Consider the following 13,506-nt stretch of genomic DNA (forward strand, 5'->3'; position numbering starts at 1 on the left):
GGAAACAAGTATGGCAAAATGAAATGCTCAGAAGAGCCTCTCTAGCATAGTACTACTTACAGGGTTAATTTTATGAGGAGCCTGATTCGGAAGTTCAAAAAAGGTGAGAAACTAGAGAGAATGAACTGGAATGGGTGAGGTCTGTGGCAGTGAGAGGTGGTAAGAGGCTGTAGGGCTGAGAGGGGCACAAGTCCAGAAAAGAAAGTAGGATATATCAGGGCTGAAAAATATTTTTGGATTACAAGGTTAATTTCTTTTTTGCTGTATTACAGAAAAGGGAGTCATAGAGGGAAGCTAGAAAATAAATGGGCTCCCTTATGAAGTAGAGAATTCTCTATTATAAAAAGCTCATGCCTGTCTGAATCAATCAGGGTTCAACCAGAGAAGCAGAAACAAGCACTTGTAGATGATGTATATGTGCATGCACATATGAGTGTCTACACATATATATATACACACACACATATATATACACACATGCCCACATATGTACATACACACATATATAATCTATTAGTGGTTGGTTCTGTTCCACTAATGAATAAATGAATACGTTATATAATATATATATTTTATAACTATATGTGCACTATTTATTTACTAGAGAGATTTGGTCTTATGCAATTGTGGGGACTGGTTAGGCAGTCTGTAAGTCTGTTGTCTCACATCTGATGCTGGAGCTTGAAGCCCACTGGGCAGGCCATTAGGAAGGGAAAATAGATTTAAAGGGGGAAATTGAGAGCAGTTCAGAATCCGGAAGCATGAACTGAAATCCCATGAGAATGAATGAGAACCTTGGTTTTTACTGCTTCACAGCTTGATGATATGGGTGACCTGTAGAAGCCAGAGTCTTTTGTCAAAGAGCTAAGCAAACACATCTGGACATGGTCATGGAGAAGCTGAAGGAGAATCCAGGGAGGGGGAAAGCAGTTACAGGCCTACATGCTGCTTCATGCTACCAAGGTTCATCTGGATCCACAGATGAGCAACAGCATGTGAGTTATAGGATGACTGCCACCTCCCTTCTGTCCTCCTATATCCCCCAAGTCTCCCTGTGGCCTACCTAACTGAAAACATACCAAGAAACCAGATTCTCGGTAATGTAACTCAATCTAGTTACATTGGTATATTACAAAGCTACCATGCTATTCAGGAAGGAATATTGTAGCTGGCAGAGGGCTGACTGAGATGCTCTCTGGAGGCCCAGGAGAAGCTTAGAAACCTAGCAGGCCTTCTGACTGTTTAGCAGTCAGTTCCTTCTCCAGCCAGGGAGGGTTCCCTGTGCACCCAGGGATTTAGCTACTGTCAGTGTCTCTGCCCTTAGGAATTTTCATTTTATAAGCCCAGCTATAAAGTAGGAAAGAGTCTCTTCAGCTTCTTCCTTCCTTGTTGTCAAAAAGATCAACATATCTGTCCTTTGCATTTTAAAAATTTACAATAATATTTTTATTATTATGAGCAGTAATAACTGCTAACATTATAAGTCAAGACTATGTAATGTTCCAGACCCTTTCAGATGCATTATTTTGTTTAAGTCTTACAACAGTCCTCTATGGAAAGTATTATTGCTACCTTCATTTTCCTGATGTGAAACTGAAGCTTAAAGAGATGGATTTGCTCAATGTCAGACAGCTGTTATGTCTTGGGGCAGAGATTTGAATCTAAGACATTCAGCTTTGAAAAGCAACATCACCACTGCCACCAAAAATAACAGAGAAGAAAGGGGAAATTACCACCTGGTTAAGAGCCCTCTCAAAGTTTTTACAGTTGGGTCCTGAATATCTAGAATCTCCTGCTTTCTTTCAAATTGGAAAATGTATGATTCTATAAGAATGAAGAAGAAAAGTAGAAGGGTAAGTACAAGTAATCTGGAAAAATAAAAATAAAGAGTCATATAGGAGGCACTAAAGGGAAGAATTGAAGAAAGGGGAGAAAAGGAAAAACAGCAGGAAAACATTTTCCTGTCTTATTACCATCTTATTACCCAAATGGGAAAGGCATACTATCTCACCTATGATGGCTGCAGATGAATATAAAGATGGACAAATTAAAACAATACAATAAATGAATAACCAATGGCTCAATTATGCCAATTGAAGACTTTCAAGTAATTCTAAAAGGTAATGGCAAAAAAACAAAACAAAACAAAAAACCCACAAAAGAACACTAAGGAATGAGGATAGTTGCTTTAGCAACTATTCAGAATGCATTCTGAACCTTCTCAGGACAGGTGCCTGGGCTACTACAAGGGTGGCTAATGAGGACAGGCAGGTAGACTACCATGTCTAGGACACAACAATAGCATGAAAGCCTTTGAAAATCACTGAATACAAGCTGGTGTACAAAATTCTGGTTGCTGCTGGGCATGGTGGCTAATGCCTATAATTCCAGCACTTTGAGAGACTGAGATAACAGATTCGCTTGAACCCAAGAGTTGAAGATTACCCTGAGCCACATAGCAAGACCCTATCTCTACAAACAAATGAAAAAATTAGCTGGGTATGGTGGTGTCTGCCTGTAGTCCTAGCTACCTGGGAGGCTGAGGTGGGAGGATCGCTTGAATCCAGGAGGTTGAGGCTGCAGTGAGCCAAGATCATGCCATGGCATTCCAGCGTGGGTGATAGAGTGAGACCCCATCTCAAAAAAAAAAAAAAAAAAAAAAAAAAAACAGAAAACAAGCCCCAAAATACTCTGGTTGCTGAAGAAATGTAACAGGCCAAGTGTGTTTCTCTCTAACCAACTGTGGCTCAGTGCTGCTGTATGCAGCTGGTCTTCTGTGGAATGTCTGCCTCGAACTCTTCTCGCCCAGCATAGACTGCTCATCATTGAGGTCCTGCTCAAGTAGCACCCTTTCTCGGCACAGTTCCAAGCATTGCTCTCCTGGGCTTATTTCTGTCTGCTCTATATGATTATTGTTTACCCATTGAGCTCCTTGTGGGGAGAGATTGCATCTTCCTCTTTTTGACATTTCCATTCATGACAGTACAAGCACCTAGGGAACACTCTGAAGTGTGGAGTCACTGTACTGCTCCCTATTCTACATGCTTGCCACCAGGGCTACTGAAGCATGGAAGTTCTTCCTTGCAAAGGACTCTCAAAGCTCTCTTTTCTTATCTCCACTGACACTGCCCTAGTTTACTTCATCATCTCTTTCTAGGAATAAATGAATAACCTTCAAACATCGCCTCCACTACCTTCAGCAATGCATGATTTTATCAATGATGCACCTTCAAATAAATGATGTGTCTCCATTTCAAAAGCATAGGATGTTTTCCAGTTGGAGAGGTGGTAACTCCTTGGGACTCCCCCGGAGGCGAACATCCAGGGTTCCCACCTTCTCCAAGGGTAGGCTTCACTTACTTATTTTCTTTTTCCCCAAACCATGTAAATAATGTCTTCCTAGAGAAGTCCTCAGGTCAACATTTGCTCTTCCTTCTTTGGCTTGCTGATTCACCATTCCTAATTGAACAAGCCAGGAGGTACTACCGAGCCCCTTAACCTTGACCCAAGCAAGAATGCAGACCACTGAGTTTCCTCAGTGTTTGAGAATGAATACTTTTAAAACAGAATATACCAATAGGTGATAAGGATACCACACACCCAGATGCTATTTCCTTCCTTCAAAGCTCTTTTGGCACATTGATCTTCTTAACAATCACAGAAGATAGATATTGTTGTTCCTGCTTTATAAATCATCCAACAGAGGCTGGAAGGACTATGGTGACTTGGATATGGCCTCATAGGGGCATAATGGCAGAGTTCAAATTAAAACATTGAATTTCTGAGTCTAGGTAAGGCACAGGTATGAGAAAGCTTTTACTCCATTGCTCTCAATGCTTACTGATTTTAAACTTTTAAGTCATCACAAATCTATATATTCTCAACCTCGGTCTATAGGCAGAATGCATTAAAGAGATTTATTAGACAGGCAATCTAGAAAAGATGACTGTTTTCAGAAGCTACTGCTCCCTAGTCCTCCTTAGGTAGAAAACCTTAATTTGTCTTCCCAAATTCCCTCTACCTCAGAGAATAGCTTTGTGGATGGAAAGGCAATAATAAAAGATCAAACTCAGTCCAGCATCAAATTATCAGCCTCTTCTCTCTATTGCTGCAAATTACAGGTTTCCCCTAGGTCCAGCAGTTATTTACATGGTGATGTTCATCTGAATAACCTGGCCAGCCTATGGTGGTGGTGGGGCGGAGGGAGGAGACAAGTGTCACCCCACCCCAACCCCATTTCTCATTGAACTCTACTCATTAGAGGAGGCTGGGGTGTAAATCAGCTTAACATGTCAATAAGCCACCAAGGAAATACAAAAATTGACAGCTGAGGAATCCCAGCTCCCAACTTCCTCCACTATAGAAATCCTCAGTAAAAAGGTTTCTCAGCTTCCTCACCAGGTCACTTAAATGAGTAGTGACATTTGAGTCCCTCAGAGTAATTAATTTCCTCTGTCTCCAATAGCTTCTCATATTTTAAATGAATTTTTACAAGTCTCAGATCCTGCAGCCTCCCTGCTCCTTCTCCAGTCCTGTTGTTCCCCAAGGTACCATAACAAATAGCTCCCACTCATATTTGCCTTGCAAACTCACATAAACTGGAAATGATAAATATATTATCTGGGCATTTAATGGACCATTGTTTAATTTTCTATGCTTGTCTGGCTGGGGAAGAGATGAATATTACCTTGTGGAGAATAAGATTTCTATTCCATTTAAGGGGGGTTAGGGGTAATCTATGGCAGAAGAGCAATGCTCTGTTCACCCTAATAGGCAGTGCTGCTAATTAAAAGTGTTGGAAGGGACATCCATCCACCAGTCTGTGATTCATTCAGCATTATCCCCAGTAAACAAGAAATAGATATTGGAATGAATGCTTCTAATTTGTCAAAAGGATAGGCGTTTTCAATTGTGCCTTCCTGGCTTCTGTATGAAGTACATAATTCAGTGTTGCCATCATTTAAAAGTTTAGGACATCAAAATAACAGTACTTTCGCTTTGTGCTCATAAATCTCCAAGCCTGTTTTCCATGTTTCTGCATTTATCTTGCATATTGTTTGACTTTATTTTCCACAGTTGAGAATAGTTTGCTCTGTTGGTAAGTATATTGAAATGGGCAGTGGGGTGGAGTGGTACATTTAAGAAAGAGAGCTAACACAGTTCTGTTGAAAATCAAGCCCATCCGAGATGATCTATTAGAAGTGGCTAAAACAGAGGCAGGAAAACCTAAGGATCCTAATGACATTTTCTAGGTACTTAAAGAAAAGACAAAAGAGAATCAATATTCTCTTCCTGTAACCATAAACACAAAGTCGACTAGAGAAAAGCAACCCGAAGCACTAATTCCAAAGGCTCCACGAACCCTCTGATGTGTTTTAAGAAGGAACACAAAATACAAAAGCTACCACTTCGAGAGAACCCAGAGATATTTGTGGGAAATTTTCCCAAGGAGAAAGATATATTTACCCTTGTGTTGTGCAAAAGAGTTCTTCAATCATGAAGACTGAGAGTCAGGGCTCACCACCATGTCTTCCTGAGTGCTGAAAACAAACAAAACATGATATTAAAAAAGTAAACATTAATTATTTAATGGTCTTGTTTTTCTTCTCTCTCAGTCAAGAAACATTTACTAACTTCCTCCCATACACCAGGCACTGGGAATAGAGAGATGGATAAAATAAAAATACAACTGACAAAAAAGTCAACAAATACAGACCACTGTGCACGAGGCAAGAGGTAGTCACAGAATGCCTCTTAGAAGAGACAGGATATGTGTGTCTGTTTGTGTCTGAGATACATACATATGTACATACATACATGTCTACACATACACAGTATAAGAATTTTTAAAGAACTTCCCCACATTTGTAATTCATCTGACTTTCTAAAGGGCTTGGGCTCTCTTGCCTTGAGATCAGTAAACAGGCAGGCACTGGAGAAAATGTTGAGTCTTAAAAGCGATCAGACCCTTTAATCTGTAATTCAGCTTCTGCATTCCTTCTTCTTTGTCTTCTTTTTTTTAGAGACAAGGTGTCACTCTGTTGCCGATGCTGAAGTGTGGAGTGCAGTGGCAGAATCATGGCTCACTGCAGCCTCAACCTCCTGGGCTCATGTGATCCTCCTGCCTCAGCCCCTTGAGTAGCTGAGGCTACAGGTGTGCCACCACTCCTAGCTATTTTTTGCATTTTTTTATAGAGACAGGATTTCACCATGTTGCCCAGGCTGGCTGGATTCCTTCTTAAGGAAACAATTATGAAGGCAGACTGGTATTTATGCACAGGGATATTCATCATAGGGTTATTCGTAAGAGGGAAACACCCCACAGAGAAATTTTTAAAAAGTTGGTATTTCTGCGTAGAAGAATAATATGTACATATAAAAACAAATTTTTAAATGTCGAGTATCTAGAAAATATATTTTGTATAATGTAATAAAATTGTTGATAAGTTTAAGCTTATCCATGGGTTGGTCCTCAAAAATAACAGTGGTCCTCTTTGGAATATGATTGCAGGTTATTTTTCCCTTGTTTCTTTATGCTTTCCAAATTTTCTACAGAGAGCATGCATTATTCTTCCAGACAGAAAAGAAGCAAACAGAAGTTTCAGCTCCAATATCACAATTTCTGTATCACTTCTCTCAATTAGTTGGGGACTCCCTATTCCCCAGGAATACCTCCGTTCTGAAGGTAACACTGCACTGGAATTATCTATTTCCATCTCTGCCTCCCATGGTTGCGAGTGCCTCTGATGACGTTTTTATGCCTTATTAAACTTTGCTTCCCATGAACCTAGTCAGAGACTGGCACAATTGTCATTCCATCAATGTTTGCTGCCTAAGGGAGGAATGAGGGTGTGAATGAATGAACAAAATAATTAATTAATGAAATTGACCTGACGAAAATTCTACTAAGAAAATTGTTCATTCAAAATAATCAGTGACAATAAAAAGTGATGTTCCATTTGGATTCATAAAAGATACAAGATGGAAAGCAGGAAGGCAGCAATTTTTCAGAGCACTCAGTAAAACAAAAAACAGATCTTATGGTTAAAAATATATACACACACAAACTCAATATAATAAAATATCACAGCCTAGTGATTTTCCAATGTATTCCAAGACCAAGAATCTGTTTAAGGCAGGAATATTTATCTAGTAACAATATCCCATTACAACAACTCAGTTATTTTACACATTTGGAGTTACATATATATAAACTAAGTAGAGGCTTATTATTAGTTTTAATCAGAAATGAATGGTTGACTCCCTGTTCAAGGGAAAAAAGGTTACAGGATAGATTATTGTAGTGCTTTTTAGAAATTCAACTTAGTCTACTCATAAAACTAGTGATATATAGCCAGGGTACTAATATACAGTTATATTTTTCTGGAGGTAGACCTGGTTTAATTCCCATTTTTGTCTTTTAAGAGTTAGGTAACCTTGAACAAGTTATTTGACCTCTGTAAGTCTCAGTTTTCTTGTACATAAAGTGGGATAATAAGTCCAACCTGACAGGGTTATTGTAGAAAACAAACAAAAAAATGACAGAAAGCATGGAATTCAAAACAGGCTTCAAGTTCATATCTTTTTACGTAAAGACCTGGAGCTCTTAAACACACATCGATCTTCCTTTATATTATATGCCATAAAGTATGCTAAGCACTCTACAAATATTTTCTCATTTAATCTTCATCATATTTGGTGTTAGTGAAACCACCTTTGCAAAAATCATATCAGTGAGAAAATTACGGCAGTGAGGGTGATCTGACCTGACCAACTCTCTTCTTGCCTTGGGTCTTCAAGTTGCCCTTCATTATTTCTGGGCTTAAACCAAGGTCACTTTGGGAGAAACTTAATTTATAGTTTAAATGATAATAGCCTTCCCAAATCCCAACCACCTTTTAAAGCTAATGAGAAACCAGAAGGCTAGGAGGATAGAGAAACCTGAATTTTGCTAAGGTGAAATCATTGCTAGCCATTATTCAAAGTTCACAAGATATGCAAATTCCCCAGTTACTCCTGCAGATAACATCACTATTGCAGAATCTAAGAATGGCTTTTTGAAATAACTTTTCAGTTTTTTTTTTTTTTTTTTTTTTTGCATGTCTGATGACCTGTGGCTCCACCTGGACCCAGCAACCATGTCTGTGACCTCACCTGTGACCAGCAGTGCAGAAGGACCATTTCTCACACCCATATGATTGTACCCCAAGCAATCAGCAGCAAGCACCCATTGCTTTAGCCACCCCCACCCCTTCCCCGAAACTACCTTTGAAAAATCCTGCCCCAAAATGCTCTAGGAGGCTGATTTGAGTCAGAATAAAATCCCAGTCTTCTGTTAGCTGGCTCTACATGTAAAAAACTCTACTGCAATTGCTCTGCCTTGAAAAATTGGCTCCATCTGGGCAGCATGCAAGAATGTAATCATTGTGTGGTTACATTAGGAAGTCCTGTTTTCTACTTTATAATCCTTCTGATTTCTGTAAAATTGGAAGAAATGTCCCCTCTTTCACTTCTTATTTTAGTTACTTCTTCTCTCATTTTTTCTTAATCTAGCTAAAGATTTGTAAATTTTGATCTTTTCAAAGAACCAACTCTGTTTCATTTATTTTCTCTGTTGCTTTTGCATTCTCCATTTTATCTTATGTTTCCACTTTAAATAAGAGAAAATTGATGCTCAGTATTAAACACTTAATGAGTGTCTGAGCCAAGATTCAAACCCAGAATGTCTGGTTCCAAAACCTAATCTCATTAACTGTTACGAAAAGAAGGCACTAAATCTGGGTTTGGACACAGGCTCTGACTCACACAAAGTTCAGTTTACAATTTTACCTTGTTGCATTTTGTTATTTGGAATGCAACAACTTGAATTTTATTCCCTCTTAAGTCACACTCAAGTGCCTCCTACTTATTTTCTTATTAAATATTTCAAGCATGAACCTGAATATAGACATAATTATAACAAAAACTTATGTACTGATGCCAGCTTGGTCAGATACTATCATTCTGTCTTATTTGCTTCAGATCTTGTTTTTAAATATAAAACATTGTAGAAATAAGCAAACTCTCCCATGAATTCCTTCCCAATTCCACAAAGGTAACAACTCTCCTAAATGTTCATGCAAATTTTTCTGTTTCTAATACAAATTCGTATTCATAAACAATATATGCTACTGGTTTGCATGTTTTAGAACTTTATTTAGATGGTATCCTAACTGTAGGTATCCATTTAAAGTCTATTTTTTCTAATACTATATTTTCAAGATTTTGTCCATTAGATATAACTTTTTTAACATGTAGATAGTATTTTATCACATGTTTATATTTTAGCCTAATGATCCATATTTGATGGTATTTAGGCAGTTTCCAAATTTTGATAACACAAATAATGCTGCAATGGACAACGTATACTCCTTGGGTACCTGTGTGTGAGATTTACTGGTGGACTTGTTGTGCCGTGGAGTACATGAGTACATGCATCTTCAAAATTATTACTTTTTTTTTTTTTTTTGAGATAGAGTCTCGCTCTGCCCCCCAGGCTGCAGTGTAGTGGCATTATCTCGGCTCACTGCAACCTCTGCCTCCCCAGTTCAAGCAACTCTCTTGCCTCAGCCTCCCTAGTACCTGGGAATACAGGAGCCCGCCACCACGACCGGCTAATTTCTGTGTTTTTAGTAGAGACGGGGTTCGCCATGTTGGCCAGGCTGGTCTCAACTCCTGACCTCAAGTGATCCACCTTCCTCATCCTCCCAATGTGTTGGGATTACAGGCCTGAGCCACTGTGCCCGGCCTATTAGATAGTGCTCTACAAAGTGACAATAGCATTTATACCAATCTGGTGTTAGTTCATGTTGTTACCAGCATTTGGTATTGTCAGATCAGATTTAAACATTTTTCCAATTTGATAGATATAAAATATCTTATTGTGTTTTAGCATGTATTTCTCTACATGCTAAAATACAATAGTGAGATAGAACATTCTTCTGTAGTTTATTCAATTGCCCATTTAGGTTTTCCCTTCAGTGATTTGCTTTTCCATATGTCCATTTTTCTATTGGGTTGTTATAGAAGGGAGACAACACACACTAAAAATAAATAAATAAATAAATAAATAAATAAATAAACAAACAAACAATAAAGAGAGAGTAAAACACCCAGTATGTCAGATGGTCGTATGTGCCATGGGAAAACTGGAAGCAGAGAAGGGAAAAAAAGAGTGCTGAGAATAGGAGTCCCATTTTTACTGGGGTAGTTACAGAAGACTTCACCAGAAGGTAACATTTAGTAAAGTCCTAAAAATAGGTGTGGGCACAAGTTATAGGAAGAGGATACTAAGTAGAGGAAAGAGCAAAACAGTAAAATGATATTATTTGACTAAGATATGTGGTGGTATATGGGGGTGTGTTATAATTATGTTCTATACTAAATTTATTTGCTTTCAATACCAACTTTTATGTGGGTATATATGTTGAAAATACTTTTCCTATGTGAACATTTTGTTTAAAATGACATATTAAACTTTTAAAATTTTAATGTAATGAAATATATTTAATTCTTCTCTCATTTTTCTTAAGCTAGCTAAAGATTTGTAAATTTGGATCTTTTTAAAGAACCAACTCTGTTTCATTTATTTTCTCTGTTGCTTTTGCATTTTCCATTTTATCTTTTTTTTTTTAGAACACAAACAACATTTATTAAGTTCGCCGTCTTATTTGGATGTGGTTTGTTGTGCCCTGAAACAATTACAATTACAATTACAAACAATTACAAACATCAAAGATCACTGATCACAAATCACTGTAACAGGTATAATATACTATAGCAGGTATAATAATAGTGAAAAAGTTTGAAATACTGTGAGAATTTATCTTATGTTTCCACTTTAAATAAGAGGAAATTGATGCTCAATATTAAACACCTAATTTTCCTTTAAGGTAAGTGCTTCTTTTTAGTTTTACTCAATAAATTCTTTCTTACACCTGGGTCATAAAGACCTATAATTACTTCTAATATTTTTAAAGTTATGCTTTTGATATTATTTATATAATATAAAGTCAGAATTAAGTAATCTTTCTGTATAGCTATGCTTTGTCCTGGTACCATTTATTTCTCATTTCATCATTTCTACATTGAAATAATGTATCTGTGATGACAAAGTTTCTACTATGCACAGTCTGTTTTGGGGCTCTATATTTTGTTCCACCAGTTTTCTATTTCTGTGCAAATATTCATGCTATCTTAATTACTATAATTTTATCCCAAATTTTCATAGCCAATAAGGCATGTCCATCCATCCATCAACCAACTATCCATACATCCATCAACCAACTATATACATTTCCATCCATCCATCCATCCATTCATCCTTCCATCCAACTATCCATCCATCCATCTATCCAACCACTCATCATACATCCAACACATCTATCTATTCATTCTCTACCCTACATACTTCATCATCAATCATCCATCCATCTAACCATCCATCATCCATCCATTCATCCCCCACTCTCCATTCTTCATCATCAATCATCCTTCCATCCTTCATCATTCATACATCCACCCATCTATTCTTCCATCCACCCATACATCATTATACATTCATTAATATTTGTTGAGAGTCTAACTGTACCAAACATTGATTTGAACACTGGGGATTTAACAACAAACTAGACTTATATTCCTACCCTTATGGAACTTGCATTCTGGGCGACAGAGAAAGACAATAAACAAATAAATCATTGAATAGAAAGTATGACAGATGGCGATAAGTGCCATGGAGAAACATGAAGCAGAGAAAGGGGATCTGGCACACGTTACTGACTGAAATAATACACAAACTACAAATACAGTGAGACAAAAAGTAACTTCTTTTAAATATACAATAGAACTTTAGGGTTCGGAGAAAAATTTAAAGTGCTCATGTTTGGGATCTAGCATTGTTAAACAACTTTTGGTGAAGAACCCCTACCCCTAACGAGGTAAAAAATTTAACCAGTTCTTTCCAAGCTGTGACTACGTAGGAAAGTCTATTTTCAATGGTCTGAATGTTTATGACTCTCCACCCCTGCTAAGTTTATATATTGAAATTGGAACCCCCAATGTGATGGTCTTAGGAGGTGGGGCCTTTAGGAGGTGATTAGGTCATGAGGGTGGAGCCTTCATGAGTGGAATTAGTGCCCATATACAAGGTACTCCAGAGAATTCTCTCACTCTTTTTCTGCTTTGTGAGGATACAAGAAGCTGGCTGTCAGCAACCCAGAAGAGAACCCTCACCAGAACCCAACCATGGTGCCACCCTGGTCTCAGACTTCCAGACTCCAGAAATGTGAGAGATAAGTACTATTGGTTAAGCCATGATATTCTGTTCCAGCTGTATGAACTGCCTAAGACACTATTTTAGTCACCTCAAAGGAGAGACCTGAGCACACACACATTCTGTTAGGTTGGTGCAAAAGTAATTGTGGTTTTTTGTGCTCACTTTGGCAACACATATACTAAAAAAGAAATTGTGGGTTTTGCAGTCATGTTTAACGGCAATAACCACAATTAGTTTTGCAACAACCTAGTATTTGGTCTTTTATTGTCGTCTTACACATGACATAGGTCTTGGACCAGAATGTGACTGCATTTTGTTAGCTGAGAGGATCTGAAAGCCTAGAAAAGTTTCTGCTTCTAGATATTGGAATAAGCCCAAAGGTCTCAAGCATAGCTCCTCCCCGCAAAAAAAACACAGAAATAAGCTGTTCATAGGTACTACAGAGTAAACCTTTTAATAAGCACTATCTTTGCTATCTTCCCAATCACAGAGTAAAAAAGACAATAGATAGCTGCTTTTCATTTGTTTGTTTTACCCTAGTTTTTACATCTTTGTTGGTTATGATTACTACTCTCTGTGAAAATTGAGTATATTTTCTTAATAACATGTGAGCTCTGTGTGATTCTGGACAAGTTATTTCCCCTTTCTAAAGTTTAGTTTCCTCCTTTAAAATGGGAGAATATATCATTGCAGGCTTGTTGTAACATTAAGTACTATTTTGAAAGACCTTAGTATAGTGACTAGTGTGTGATAGGCATAGAATGAATGGCAGGCCTTATAAGCCTTATTATTCAAACAATTATATGTATTTGCAAAAGATCTCCAAGACATCTCCATGCTCTGGCACCTGCCTGGGTTTACCACCCCAGCATCTCTGAGGCTTGGTCCTGTCGGAGCCATATAGACAGTGAGTTTATAAATTAAGATCACAAGTCTCAATTCTGGCCCTACCACTTAATGATCATCAACACACGAGGACTGCCTGTGTCCCAATGAGAACCACCATATGTAAACAGCATCGTATTAGGGTTACCTCATCTGCACATCCCCCAAAACTCTACAGCTGTTGGATGAGGGTAGCAGAGCCAGCATGTACACAAATTATATCTAATATTCTAATTTGCATACATCCAATCATAGCACAGGTGTGATCAATAAAACCCCTAGGGGAACCAATAACAGGATGGGAG

General features: G+C 38.0%; 1 protein-coding gene across 1 annotated transcript in view; it reads right to left on the reverse strand.

Moving 5' to 3' along the window:
• The window catches only part of DAB1 (DAB adaptor protein 1), a 1,271,953-nt gene that overhangs the window by 657,214 nt on the left and 601,233 nt on the right, over positions 1-13,506 (reverse strand). The window contains exon 4 of the mRNA XM_033225047.1: positions 5,467-5,540. The gene's annotated coding sequence lies outside the window, so the exon portion shown is untranslated. The remainder of the gene's footprint in view (positions 1-5,466; positions 5,541-13,506) is intronic.

The sequence above is a fragment of the Trachypithecus francoisi genome, unplaced genomic scaffold (genome assembly GCF_009764315.1).
Source record: "Trachypithecus francoisi isolate TF-2019V2 unplaced genomic scaffold, Tfra_2.0 Lachesis_group12, whole genome shotgun sequence".
NCBI lineage: Eukaryota > Metazoa > Chordata > Mammalia > Primates > Cercopithecidae > Trachypithecus > Trachypithecus francoisi.